Genomic DNA, 14,683 nt, shown 5'->3' on the forward strand with positions numbered 1-14,683 from the left:
GGTACTGGACAGCTGCTGCCCCCCAAGACGGAAGGAGAATTCCCAGTAAAGCTGGTAAAGAGGCAGGAGTGGGAGGGAGCCCGCCGGGCCGAGGCTGCTTCCTCTCTCTGGGTCCCACCAGGTGAGAAAGCTGGGCCTGGACTGGGAGGTCGGGCAGTTCAAGGGCAAGCTGGTTCTTGCCTCACGGAGCCTGATAAGCCACCAGCTGTGCACGCTTGGCCTGTGGGCTGAGAGCACAGCTCATTTATTTATCCAACAAATACTCATGCAACACTCTCTGTGTCACCCACTCCCTGTGCTGACATCGTCCGCTGTGTCACACCCTCTTAAAAATAAAGTCTTCCAAAACTGCTTGAAAGGAAAGAGCAACTGGGATGGGGGAAAGAGGAAAGAAAGAAAGAAGGAAGGAAGGAAGGGAAATGTATAGATACACACACACTGCAAGATAGCTGAGATAATTGTACTACTAATTCCTACTGGTTTATTGAAAGGAACAGTTAATGCCTAATTGTTTGATCAATTTTGCATGCCTATATCTGGTATTCTGAACAACCTCTTTGAAGATAACCACATGCAGTATAACCACCATTGCTCATTGCCTATCATCTTGTTTTGAAATTCTGTATCATTCTTACTTTATATCTTTAAAATAAAAAATAGAAAAACAGTCTTTCAGAAAGTTACCACCCGACCTGAGCTGTCTCTCTGAGGAAGAGAAGCGAGACAGGAGGCTGTGCCTCCTCCAGGATGAAGCCCAGAAATTCCTTGCCGTGCTGTCGGCCCACGGCCCGCACAAATTTCAAGTGCACACCACGATCACTTCCTTTCTTTCTGGAAAGCAGAAATCAATCTCATTACTCCCAGGCAACTCAAGTCACGTTAGTGATGTCTCCGATATCTTTCAGTCAGTCAGATCAGGGTTGCCTTCCCCTGCCTGTCTCCAGGAGCGTACAGCGGTGGGAGGACACAGGGCCATCTTCTGTCCTCCCGGCTTCGGCAAAGACACCAGCTGCCCTGGCAGAGGCGGCTCCTCCCAGGCTTACTCCCTCCTGGGCTTTTCCCAGAAATCAAGGCACACATCCTTTCTGTCTCAGATCCTCCCAAAGTTATCTTGAATTTTTGTGGGTGTTGAGGGTTTTTTTTAATTGTGGTAATATACACGTGACATAAAACCTACCAGTTCCGTGGCCTTATGTACAGTCACACTGTGTGCAGCCATCACCACCACCATCTCCAGGATGGTTTTATCTACAAAACTGAAGCCCTGTAGTCACTAAACAACAACGCCCCGCTCCTCCTCCCCCAGCAACCACCACTCTACTTCCCCTGTGAATCCAGCACCTCTAGGTACTACAAGAATGGCCATCGGCAAGTGAAATAATACATTATTTGTCCTTCGTGCTGGCTTATTTCACTTAGTGTAACGTCCTTACGGTCCATGTATGTTGCAGCAGCAGACATAATTTCCTCTTTAAGGCTGAATAATAGTCCATTGAAGATTTACACCATATTTTCTTTTCCATTTACCTTTTGATGGACATTTGCATTTGTGTTTGCTCTGGTGGGCTAACGCAAATAATGCTGCTATGAAGCTTGGTGTGCATATACCTCATCAAGCAAGGTTTTGGTTTTTTTTAATGAGGCAGGCACAGGGTCTCATTAAGTTGCCAAGTTGCCCAGCTAGGCTTAAATGATCCTCCTGCTTTAGCTTTCCAGGGTGCTGGGACTATAGGTGTGCACTGCCACATTTGGCTTAGGCTCTTGTTTTCAATTTTGGATATACGCCCACAAGCAGATTACTTAGTTTAATTCTGGGGGAAGAGCTGTACTGTTTCTCACAGTGCTGAACCATTTGCATTCCTATGAACCAGGCATGAAGATTACAAGTTCTCCACTGTCGCACAAACACTCCTTAATTTGTTTTGTTTTTGCTCCAACCACCCACTTTTTTGGAGGGGGCCAAGAGAGTCTACCTATGTAGTCCAGGCTGGCCTTGAACTCACACCATCCCCCTGCCTGGCTTCCTGTTCTGGTGTTGCGGACGTGCACTACCACACAGCCCGGTGTGTGGCGTTTGCTTTTGACGACAGCTGTCCTAGAGGGTGGGGGCAGTTTCTCACTGGGCTCTATCTTCAATTAAGGAAATGAAAGAAAGACTTCTGGTCCCCTCAAGGTCCTACCGGAGAAGAGCTCCTCTCGGGGTCCCACGTCGGGTCCGTCTATCCTCTGCCCTCTGGACATCACTTCAGTGTCTTCCTCACGGGAAACAGCTCTCCCACCACTGACTCCTCCATTTCTATCATTCACCCAGCAGCGCTTCCATGCTGGGGAGAAAGGAGGGAGCAGCCGGCCATCAGGGCCTGCCGGGGTGCACGGTCCCCTGGGCTGCGGCCAGCGGCTCCGCAGACGCAAGGCCATCGCAGTTCACGTGCTGCGAAATGCAGGGAGTGGGGAAGGTCGGCCGACGGTACACATTGGTTTGTTGAGTTCTTCGGCCTTGGCCTGTTAGCATTCAAAGCTAAGCTTTTAGAATTCTAAAATCCTTACCTTTCAAAACAGCTCTACTGTTACAAACGACATGGGCCTGGGCTCTGAAATCACAAACTCTGCTGCGAGCTGAGCGTTATTTCGAAACTCACCACCTGCGTTGCTGTCTGGGTTATTCCATGATGATCCTCCGCTGCAGCACGTGCATGTCCCCAAGGCAGCCCAGGGCAGCAGCGTCACTGAGGCCGGAGTGGCGCGGCAGCGCGGTCCACAGCGCCGGCCCGGCCTTCCCCAGCACATGGGAAGGATGTCCTCGCCCTGCTGCGCTCGCAGGTGTGTCTTTCCACCCCGAGGCCCTTCTTTTCCAGGGCCAAGGAGCTCCTCCTCTGCCACAGCAGCCAAGTGGTGATGGGCTGGTTTCCCAGAAGAGCAAAGCAAAAAGAGAGAGAGACAGTCTGGGTGCTGTGAAGAAATAAGGAAAGAGAACGAAGTCTCTTTGTGGCAGGGAAGCACTCGGCAGGCAGGGAACTGGCTGGGAAGCACTCCACCTGATTCACTCCCTGTGACAGACAACATGTGCCCTTTGAGGTCAGTGGCTCATCCTTTCTGCCCCGTTTCCTCTGCTGCAGAGCAGGCACTAATCACATTACCACATGTGTGGTGGAAATGGATGAATAATCAGCACATCCACGGAGGGCGGACGCCCTGAAACGCAGAGTCAGGAGTGGGGCCGGGCTCTCGTCGCCGGGAAGTGGGCAGACCCATCAGAGGGCTGCATGTGGCACTGGATTTGGACTCGCTCTGAAGCGCGTCCTGGAGGGAACGCTCTGAGGAAAGGAAGACGTGCCCTGAGTAGTGAGTTTCCGTCATTCACAGGAAGCCCCTCTGCTCCTCATGCAAAGTTACCCAGGGTGCCAGCAAGGGGAAAAAAAGTAAAGTCTTTTCTTTGGACTAACTGAAATCCTAAAATGTTCCATCTTGAAGAGCCCTCTAACATCTTCTGCTTTAGTGGTCTTCAAGGTTGACTTGATTAAATCAGTAGAATCCAATCAAATTTTGGACAGAACCCAGTACCTAACACAGACAAGAGCGGAACTGTTTAGGGTGAGCTGAGGTAAGGACCTGTCTGCCTGGGTGGGCCTCAGCACTGTCCCCTTACATTTCACGGCCCTAGGGCTTCTCCTCGCAGCCCTCCTCCTCCCGGTGAAAACACCCCGTGAGCCTGCCTCTCCCATCGATAAGTGAGGCTCAGGTCTAGAGGGGTGAGAGTCCCAGCCCAGAGGTCTGGAATCGGGCGCTGTTGTTTTTCCTTTACAACACACCAAGAACATATGATAACGGTGTTACGGCCAAGGGGATGAGCAAAGCCACAGAGGGCAGGCGTGGCTCTCACAGAGAGGGTGCGGGAGATGGAGAGGAGAGAAAAAAAGAGACATGTCTGACTGAAGGAGGTCATAAGCAGTTTTCTTAAAAATAAAAGACAGTGCAAACAAGCAGAAGGAAACCTTTGTCCTGTGAGTTGGGAAGAAGGCGGGGAGAATGCTCTTTTCTTTTTGGCCCCTTGGGTAAGAAGACCCCATCTCCTATGTTAGAAAGGGGCTTAAGTTACTGAGATCCCCTACTGCTGAAAGAGGCCTTTTGTGAAACATTCTTCCTTGCCTCAGTGCTAACCGAACTCGGCATGACCTTGTCTGGGTCTTCCTCTGAGGTTCTGCTGATCATCTATGCATGTCTGCAGTGGTTCGTCAATATAGTAAAGTTGCTGTGGGCCGCGATGTCCTGTACCCATGTGCCCGCCCCCATCTCTGCCACTGTGGTAGTTAATTTTACAGAGCCTGACTGGGCCACAGGGGCCCAGATGAAACAGTGTCTCGTGGCATGTCTGTGAGGGTGTTCTTAGCATTTGTGTCAGTGGATCAGTATAGTCGACTGACTACCTCAGCATGGGTAGCATCGTCCAATGTGTTCAGGGCCTGAATAGAACAAAAGGCAGAGGAAGCGGTATTTGTCCCTTTTTCTTCCTGCCTCTTCGCTTGAGTTGGGACCTCTCATTTCATCTTCTCCTGCCCTTGGCCTGGGATTTACACCTCTGGCTCTCAGGCCTTCAGACTAGGACCAAATCACACAGCCAGCTTTCCTGTGCCTGGCTTACAGAAAGCAGAGAGCAGGACCTTTTGTCCTCTGTGAGCACGTGAGCCAATGCTCATAACATAGCTCACTATATATTTCAGTGTATTTTTACATGTATGTTTCCTATAGTTTCTGTTTCTCGTAAACCCTAATACAGGGACATTTTCCCAAGTTACTGTGAATACAGAGGAAGTCTTCAAAATATGGTCCTTAGAAAGTGTTCCCCTACAAGACTATATGTACCTGTACAGTGCTAAGTATCCAGTTGGTACCTCAATCTTCATGGAGCCAAGTCAGCTACACCAAGAGATGATCTCTAAGTCTGACCCACAGTCTCACCCTTTGTGTTAAAAATTTCCAAAAGCTGCAGGGGCAATGTTTCTGGAGACAATAAGACAATAAGTAACATGGCCCATCAAAAACATTTCTAGGAGCCAGGCATAGTGGTGCAACCCTGAGATCTCAGCACCTGGAGCCTGAGACAGGAGGGTCGTGAGTTCCAGCCCAGTAGGCAACTTAGCAAGACCCTGTCCCAAAATAAAAAAGAGTTAGGAAAGTAGCTCAGTGCAAAGGCCTTGGGTTCAGTCCCCCATACAACAACAACAAAATAGTCCTAGCTTTTGACTGTGAATTCTAGTAATTTATCCAAGAGAAATGTTGGAGATGTACAAAGAGGTTTATGTTCATTGTGGTTTTTATAATATTAAAAATTAGGAATAATTTTGATGGCTATCAAGACAGATTTGTTGAATAAATTATGACTAAGCTATATGATAAAATAGCATAGTGCTATTAAGTTCACTTATAGGAAACATTTAGAGTCATGAAAGTACTTACAATTATTAGGGTAAGAGGCAAGTTATAAAATAACATGATACAGTATATTATCCTAAATTTACTCTATATACTTAAAAATATATATTTAGAACACAAGTGTAATGAGTATAAAATAGGACCTCTCTATTTCTCAAAGTTTATTTATAATTGATTTGATTACAATTTGATTTTTATCACTAGCAATTAATATGATCACCAGTTCTATGGGACTTTAGAAGGTTAAAGCCACTCCCAAGATTCTTCTGATTCTTATGTATGGGGATGAGGGAGGAGGCACTTTTGTTATTATGGCTGTGCCAGGTTGACCCAGATATGAAATTCGGGCTTGCTTTTAATTTAGACAAATACACAATTATACACAGGCAGACAGAGACATACACACGAGCTCAAAGCATTTGGGTAGGTGGAAGGTAGAGAAAGAGACAGAGGAGCTTACAAGTTAACCTTGTAAACCACTTTTAATTGTACCTTAGACTTTGGTTCACTAAATGCCTTTGAACTCTGCCAACGTCTTCAGTTCATTAAAGTTCAGTGTATTCAATGTGCGGTCCACATAAATCATAAAATGTAAATTTAAAAGTAAGCATGGAAATTTTAAAAGATAAAGGCCTTACACTGTCATGGGAAAGCAAAGGGTTGTCAGGAAAGCAGTCATGTGACACATCTGGGCATGACAAAACACCCACACCCAGTACACATGGCCACTGTTGTCCAGAAGCCCCATCCTGTATTAATTATACTTAATCTTTACACATTAGACCAACAGTAGAAAGAAATAATCAACTAAGCCCAGGGACAGAGCTGGCACAACCCATTTCTCACATAACGTCTCATCGCTAAGAAGCAAAGTAATACACCAAAAAAGAGAAAGAAAACTCTAGTCCAAACAAATGAAATTTGCCACCAACATACCTGTTATTGAAAGAAGAAAATAATGATGATTTTATTTCATGTAAGATAGGTCTTCAGGCCAGGGACTTAGCTCAGTGGCACAGCACCTGCCTGGCAAGTGTGAAGTTGTTAGTTTGATTCCTGGTACAAAAAAAAAACAAAGATAGGTATTCAAAACATCAAATATACTTTTTTTTTGGTACTAGGAATCGAACTCTGGACCTTGCACTTGCCAGGCAGGCGCTTGTGTAGCTGAGCTATATCCCCGGGCCCTAAATATATTTTTAAAAACAGAAATCAGAGCTCTGGAGAGAGAGTTGAAATCCCATTGATCCTATTTCAGCATTGCCCACCCCCCACCACCCCCCAGGCCTGCTTCCCCAAAGGCTCTGGGTCCCAAAGTTGGGTCTGTGGCTGGGGTCACAGGGACCCTTGATCAGGAGAACAGGAGTTCCACTCTGTCTTCCCTCTCTGTACAGATGCTGCCTTTGGGCTTGATTGTCTAACTCTCTTATTTTGCCCATTAAATTGTCCTCTACATCTCTTTCCTGTCATCCACAGCTGGTCAACAACCAGTGAGACAGAATTCAAAAGAGGCTGCATTATCTTCAAACTCCCTTAGCCGCTGATCCACCTGGCATAGTCTGTGCAGCTCGGCTGGGTTAGGCCACCCCCGTGTGTCCCTAGAGGGAACTACCATTCAAGATCTTTGAAACCTCATCGTCACTTTGAATCAATAATCCATACTAATTTTTGTCCCCTGACATTCAGCACTTGTTACATCTAAAGCATCAGGGTGGCAGACAACAGAGTGATTAAATCACGGACCTTGTCCCCAAGTCACTTGCAGCTTCACAGGGGAGAACAGATACGTAGACAAAAACTCTAAGAAAGAGAAAGCAGCAAACCCCTTCGGTTGTCACAGCAGATGTGCTCTGACGACTAGAAGGCAAAATTAATTCCAGCTTGGGGGCATCTGAAAGGTTTAACCTGTACTAGGTTAAGTGGGACGAAAGGAAGCTAATTTCATCCATGCACACTTCTCCCCACTTGGCCTCTAAACTAATTTTTACCCAACTTGAGGTATGGGTCTTTGTGAAGAAATTGAAGTTTGTGGAAAACTTTTGGGTGATGACCGTTGTTGTACACAAAACAGAGAATAGTGAAACAGGAGCGCTGAAAAGTACGCATAGCTCTGCGCACCCGTGAAAGCCGAGACCCTTCTGGTTAACAGGAGCTTGAGCTCCCAGAGCTTCTCAGGGTTGGGAGACATGGGGAAGAAAACGGGACTGGAAAGCCAGAACCACAGAACCCGCCAGACCCCCGGGGGTCCCCTCGTCCTCCCCATCACACCTCTGAAGCAGGCCACCACATGTCTGTGTCAGACGGGCCTGAAATAAAAAAGTTTTAAAAGTTGAAGAACCACTCCATAGGAAGCTAAAAATCTGCCCTTTACTTTTCTTTCTCTTCACCCCAGCAGGTCTAGATCTTCCTTCATTCCTACATTGAACCCGAGAAAGCAGGCTTCCGAGAACTGTCTTTTTATTCTGCTTTAGTTCTGCAACATTCTGCCAGGCCTCTGTGGGTCCTTAAAGGAAATGTGAAAAGGCAGCAAAGACATGTCGGAACAGCAAAGACATGTGGCGCAGAGAAGGCGCACATGAATCGAAGCCAGAGAGCAACCTGCTAGCAACCCGAAAATCAAATTGTGTCAGGGAGAAGGGCCGGGGGACAACAGATTAGAGGGACACTGAACAAGAGGGACAGAGAGACAAGCGGCCCCTCCAAAAATTAATGAGAGGCTGAGGAGGCTGGAGAAGCAGCTTGAAGTTGGAAGAGCCTCACACTGCTTAAGGATGGACTGGCGTTTCAGCAAGTTATGTCGACTCACGCCTGGATGATGTGACGGCCCTCCATCTGCACTTCCTTCTTCGTGTGTTTGTCACCGCTAAACAGGACTTTGGGCTCTGCAAGAAACTAGGGAAGTGGGAGAACAGACATGAGGATAAAGTCTCCTTCAGATCCTCAGCATCACCTCCAAGGATTCAACTTGGCGCAAACACAGCAGGCCAGACCTCTCTGAACCAGACTAATAACACTCACCTATGTGACATGAATAAAAATGGAGAAGTGTAGGCACTGGCATAGAGTAGGGGTCTCCATTAAGACCAACTACTATTATTAAGGAAAATTTGGAAGCAAGTAATGTTATTTCCAAATCTTCTCTTAATCCATGACTTTCTGGCTCTAAGGGTCCTGCCAATTTCTTCCTTTTCTCAAAATCTTGCACATCTGCCCTCTAATGCATGAATTATACACCATGAATTCAACCCACCATGCTTTAACAATCTTTGGGAGAAAAATTGCAGGAAGTTCCAAAACACAAAAACTTTGCTACGTTGAATATTATTCTGAACCCATGTGAATAAAGTGATGTGTAGGTATTTGGTGTTATAAGTAATCTAGATATGATTAAAAATGTGGTGGCACATGCTTGTTAATCCCATCTACTCAGGAGGCTGAGCCAGAAGGATTGCGAGTTGGAGACCAGCCTAGGTGATATAGAGAGACCCAGGGGATGTGGAGATGTTGCTCAGTGGTAGAGCACCCCTGGCTTCAATATAGGGGCATGTGTGTAGGTTATATGCAAGAACTATACCATTTCATACAAGGAACATGAGCAGGCACAGCTTTGGGTGTGTGGGGAGTCCTAGAGCCAATCCTATGCAGATATCAAGGGACAACTATACACCAGTTTTCTCTTTTATTCCAACTGCTATGTTGAGGTGAAGCAATCTCTTTATTTTCTCCTGTCTAAACCTTCAGTCCTCCCAGCAAAATGAATTTTAGCAAGGTGAAAGACTTGGGCCCATAATGGTGATAATTTTGACCAGGCTTTTGGATCTTACATACTCTGCATCATTTGTGGCACTTGGCATGTCTAAGAGGATAGATACAAGGCCCAGCATAAGCTCAGGTGTTCTAGATGTGTAACTGGGCCTGGGGATGTAGCTCAGTGATACAGTGCTTTCCTAGCATGCTCAGGGCCCTGGGTTTGATCCTCAAAATAGCAAAAATAAAGCACACAAACACAGATAAATTATTCAAATTTAACTTTATGTATGAACTTAATTTCTATTTTAAACCCCTATTCTATCCAGTGGCAGACAAGTAGGCCAATTTAGTATTGTATCTCTAGTCCCTGAGTAAGAAGCATTAGTGACTTCTTCACTCTAAGGCACTGTACCTGGGTGGTCATGGTAGTCATTAGGATTGTTTGCAAAGATCTTGCAAAGATCCACACAAGAGGGCCGTGTTTCCCCACACTCTGAAGCTCAACGTAGCCACAAGATTTACTTTGGCAAATGAAACATGAGAAAAAGTAGCATTTCCAGAAATTTTAAGTGCCAGTTCATGCCTCTCTTCATGCTTTGTTTTTCATCCTTCCCTCTGCCACAGAAACTGGAAAATGTCCATCAGGACCCCAGGCAAGGACAGTGCTTATGTGACAGAGTCTTTCATTGATCTTCAGCAGATACAAAGCATGGCAATAGCCATATAGCAAGAATGAGAAATGAGTCTTTGTTGTTTAAACCACTGAGATTTGCTTTTGTTATCATTTTGTTACCTCAGCACATTCTAGCAGTAACTTCCTTCAACTAGGACCAAGAGTACAAGGGATTGGTGACCAAGACTTTACACACAGAACTCTGGGAGACATGTCAGATCCAAACTATAGCTCTCATGATGTCATCCACGTGTAATATTTTTCCTGCTTTTTCTTCAGCATGTCAGTCCACATGCTATTTCTGAGCCCTTCTCAGAGGCATGGGACTGTTCTATTGTAACAGCCTCTCAGCTGGTTACGTGAAACTCTATGTGGCATTTAGACATTCTGTATCCATCTTCTCAGATATTACATACCACTTGGAGCCTCGCAACTTCCCTGAGGTTCTACCAAAGAAAAAGAGCAAGACTGCCTCCACGCTAGCTAGTGCTTCCACCATTTCCATTTTCCAGTCCATCCCCTTTCTAAGGCCCTAAACAGTTACCCTCTTTCTTTTAATACAAGTCCTGCTTGATCTCCTGTCCCTAAGCCAGGAAAATCTTAATCTTGCCTCAGGATGGATGCCACATTCTGATTTATTAGACGTTTTCCCCAAAGTATTATATACACCTATGTTTTCTTCTGTCTACCTTGCAAGGACTGAGCTTTCAAAACACCAAACGCCAAGAGTTATCCTTCTACATCTCTCAGCTCTGCTGGAAAACATTCCAGTGAATGAGGAATAACCCACCTTCTTGAACAGAGTTCTTATTGGGTGGAGGGAGGTGTCCCAGGGGAGTTGTTTCCAGGTAACTGGTATCCCAAACTAAGAACTGAGCAGGATACTCAGAATGAGTAACAAGAATTAGTTTATTTAATCACAAGTGTGGGTCCTGCATATTCATCCCTTACTTTGCTTCTGTAAGCTTGTACTTTAGCATTATAATAGCCAGCTGTGTGTCTCCGTACCTTTCCCTGAGGGATACAGGAAGCAAGCTATGTGTTTACTCACTTGGTATGGCCAATAGCAGCATGTGTACACATGTGCAAAAGTAGCACAATGGGATTTGTACATACCTTTATGCTCCAGGGAACAGTTTTTGTGATGTTTGCCCGAGCATCACAAGGGTCTGTTGGACCACTCCAGGATTTGTTCCTTAAAAAAGTTTTCTTCTGATTTTTCTGGTAGAAGTAATTCAGTTCAGTGCAATGGCACATTTAAAACCAGAATTTCAGGTCTTGGAGGAGGTCAAAAGTGAATCATCAGATTTCTTGGGCATGGATGGTCCATTATGGTAAAATTCATGCTTTCATAAAAGAGGAGTGATGTGGGTGGATGACGACGATGATTTTGATGTTGACCATGTGAGCCACAGTCCCTGTGACAGTGAAATGGAACAACAATCTACCGATACAGACACAGGAAATGCAGCCCTCCTTGATTTGGATGATAAAACAACAGTACTATGAGTACATATTTGACTAGTTGAAATGTTGCAAAACGGCCACCCAACCAAGTGGAATGATCCAATGTTAAACTAGGTCTGAAAATATAGTGAGGGTCTTGGCAGGGGTGAAAGGTATTGGACAGAAAATGTCAGTACTGCCGTTCAAGGTTGGAAATTTTAACGGACGAAATGCTACAAGATGCTGTGAAATACACAAAGGCTGAAATGCCAGTAAAATGTTCTGTATGCACCCACAGCCATATTCAAAAATGTATTTATCATGTCACCTCACTATCTGAACTGAAAGCACTCGTAGGTCTGCTGTACTTAGCACAGATCTCTCACTGTGATCACAGGAATGCAAAATACTTATCAAAAAGCAATGGGTCAAAATCTGGCATAAAAATATATACCCTTATAGATGCAAAGTCTTATTATGCTTTCAATTAGACATTTATCCTGGAACTCAGCCATCCGGTCCTTATTCGTATAGTGATAAACTGAACGATGCTGTGAGCAGACTTGCTCTTCCCCTCTCTCAATCTAATCAGAATGTGACATTGGACAGTTGGTCACCAGTTTCCAATTGATGTTACATTTGCTGACAGAGCACAAGGTGACCAGCGCAGGAACTCTATGCAGGAACAGAGCAGAAATTCCAAATGAAGTGTTGCAATTTCAAAGCAGAGAGTCGTGTAGCACAATCTTTGGATTTCAGAAGAGTATAACATTGGCCTTGTACATGGCAAAGAAAAACAAACTGCTAATGTCAACATTTCACCATAATGGAAATACTGTTAGAGAAACTTCAACAAAATGGAAGCCTGAGATGGAAACTTTCAACAACAAAACCAAAGGTAGAGTAGATGCTGATGAGTTATGCAGTAACCATGACGTCACTTCAAACACAAATCATTGGCCAACGGTTGTGTTTTACTCAATCCTAAACATGTGTGGCATAAGTACTTTAATAGTTTGCAAAGAAAATAATGAGTAAAAAATATCCTGGAGAAATTTTCTTAGAGGATTGAGACTGGAACTCACAAGAGATCATCTATAGCAGAGGAAAAACAAAACATTTCTGCCCAGGGAACTATGCCAAACAATTGTGGAGCACATCGGTGAGCTGACAGGTGAACAGGCAGGCACAGCATCACAAAGACCTACTACGACAACAGGAAAACAAAAAAGGTGTCAACTGCGCCCTACAAGAAAGTATAGGTAAACAAAACATATGTGCTATCAGTATAAGCAAAAATTTTGATGTCTATTCTAAGCACTCATTACATATTTGGCATTATATTTTATTGATATCTTATTTCCCTGTTAAGTGCACGTTGCACAAAACAGGAAGAGAGGTAACAAGACTGCCACATAGGAAAGGAAAGCTGAGCACATGTGCTGTCAGTGTAAGCAAGATGTGTGCATGGAACATGCGGCTGTCATGTGTGAAGACTGCCTTGGGTGTGACAGTTGAAGCAAAGCTTATTTTTCTGGTAGAGTTCTACTGGCATTTCCATTGCAGTTCATGTAAGAATTTACTTCTGATGTTACCTTCTAGGTTTTCTAAGCAAGTACACCACTGCTGTGAATATGTTGGTGTCTACTCTAAATGCACAATACATACTAAGAATTTAAGACTTTATTCATTTTTTTGTTCCTGTATAATATAATATCATAAGCTAATGACGAAACAGCAAGCCCACTGAGATGTCAAATATGTCCCACAAAAAGGTCAAGAAAGCAAAATACATGTGCTGCAGTGTCAGTAATTTGTGTGCATGGAACACGCCATTGTCATGTGCAGCTGCCTTAGGTGGGATAATTGAAGTAAAGATTTTTTTTGTAAAGTGCTCATGTTATTTTCATTTTAGTTCATATGAGAATGCATTTGTGTTGTTCTTTTTTAGACTTTACACCACAAAAGTCGATGTTGAAAATTTTGATGCATTTTTACAAACAATAAATATTAAAAATTAAATACTTTATTTTTGTGATTTTCTCCTGTTAAGTACTCATTGTTTAATACAATAAAACTCATAGCATTAAAGCAATACTTCTAAAGAATAAATGTGAGTCTGGTAGACCGGTGTTTTTGCACCTTGATGACAAAATTAGTTTTGTGCTCTGGGGGTTAAAAGGAGTAAGAAGGGTAAACAAACGAAGTGAAGGTCTCTCCTTAGGGCGGCAGCAGGCCCAGCAGAAGAGCTCAAGGCCCAGTACAGGAAGCTGCTAGGTCTCTTAGGGTCCTGGCTGATGGGGGAGGCTTGGACCACAGGAGTCACGGGGAGTGTGGCACCTTACCCGGCCCACTCACTGGGAGGTAATCTTTGACCATAACACGTTCCTTTCAGAGGATGTGCTACGGCATCCGAAGGCCACAGAGGAGGAGGAGGGGAGGGGAAGGGCCAAGCTCACAATGCAGACGGGGCTGGACGAAGGCCAGGGTCGTGTCCTCCTGGCCTGTGGATGCCTCGGGTCCTGAAGGGGACAGAGCGGGCTTCATCTGTTGGTTTTTGGTGTTTGGACATAGTCATCTTTGCTCGGGCTTTCTGATGTTCACCAGCCCTTGCTCTGCCTCGCGTCTCAGAATAGGAGAGCCCGGGGCGGGACGGCGGAGCGGTGGCGGGACCTCCACTGGTGTTTCAAGTATTGTCCTTTACATAGTACTTTGTCCAGTCATGAAGCTGAGGAATCGTGCGCGGCTACTTAAGCCATTATGGAACTCCAGTGCCCGCATTTGAGGATGTCCTTCGTGTAACTTATCCCTGCAGAACTTCACCGCGGGAAAGGGCGCAGGGAGACAGTGAGCCCGGGGACCACTCAGGGCCTGCCCCCTGCAAACGTGCCCGCTTTGGGAGCTGGACCCTTGCACGAAGGGACTCCCAAACAGCAGCGCGGTGCTCTCTCCCCACTGAGCTTTGCACGTCAGCACGTGCAGGCTCCGCCGGCCGCGCGGAGGGCGCCAGCCCATTCTCAGTGGAGAACTTGACCCTGTGGGCCTCGATCGGAAGATACGACGCTTTCAAAAGTCCAAAGTGTGCCCGGGATACCCCTCAGCCCGCACAGCGGAGAGCGCTGCCTGCGGGTACAGCGCACGCGGGTGTGCCAGTGCACACGGTGTGCCAGCCCGCACTCTCACCACCTGACACCTGACCACGCTCGTTTTTCCAACAAGGGCGCCCAGCACGTTGCTGGGGTCGGCGCGGAAAGCAACTAGCAAACCCGGTCCTCCCCTCCCCGCACCCGCACGGCTGGCTAAACCAGCAGCCGCAGCGCCGACCCTCGGTCCTGAGGCCCTCGCTCCGGGGTGCGGGGTCAGGGGTGCGTTCCGGGGCACCGC

Source organism: Chinchilla lanigera, unplaced genomic scaffold, assembly GCF_000276665.1.
Source record: "Chinchilla lanigera isolate Chin_1 unplaced genomic scaffold, ChiLan1.0 scaffold00020, whole genome shotgun sequence".
Lineage (NCBI taxonomy): Eukaryota > Metazoa > Chordata > Mammalia > Rodentia > Chinchillidae > Chinchilla > Chinchilla lanigera.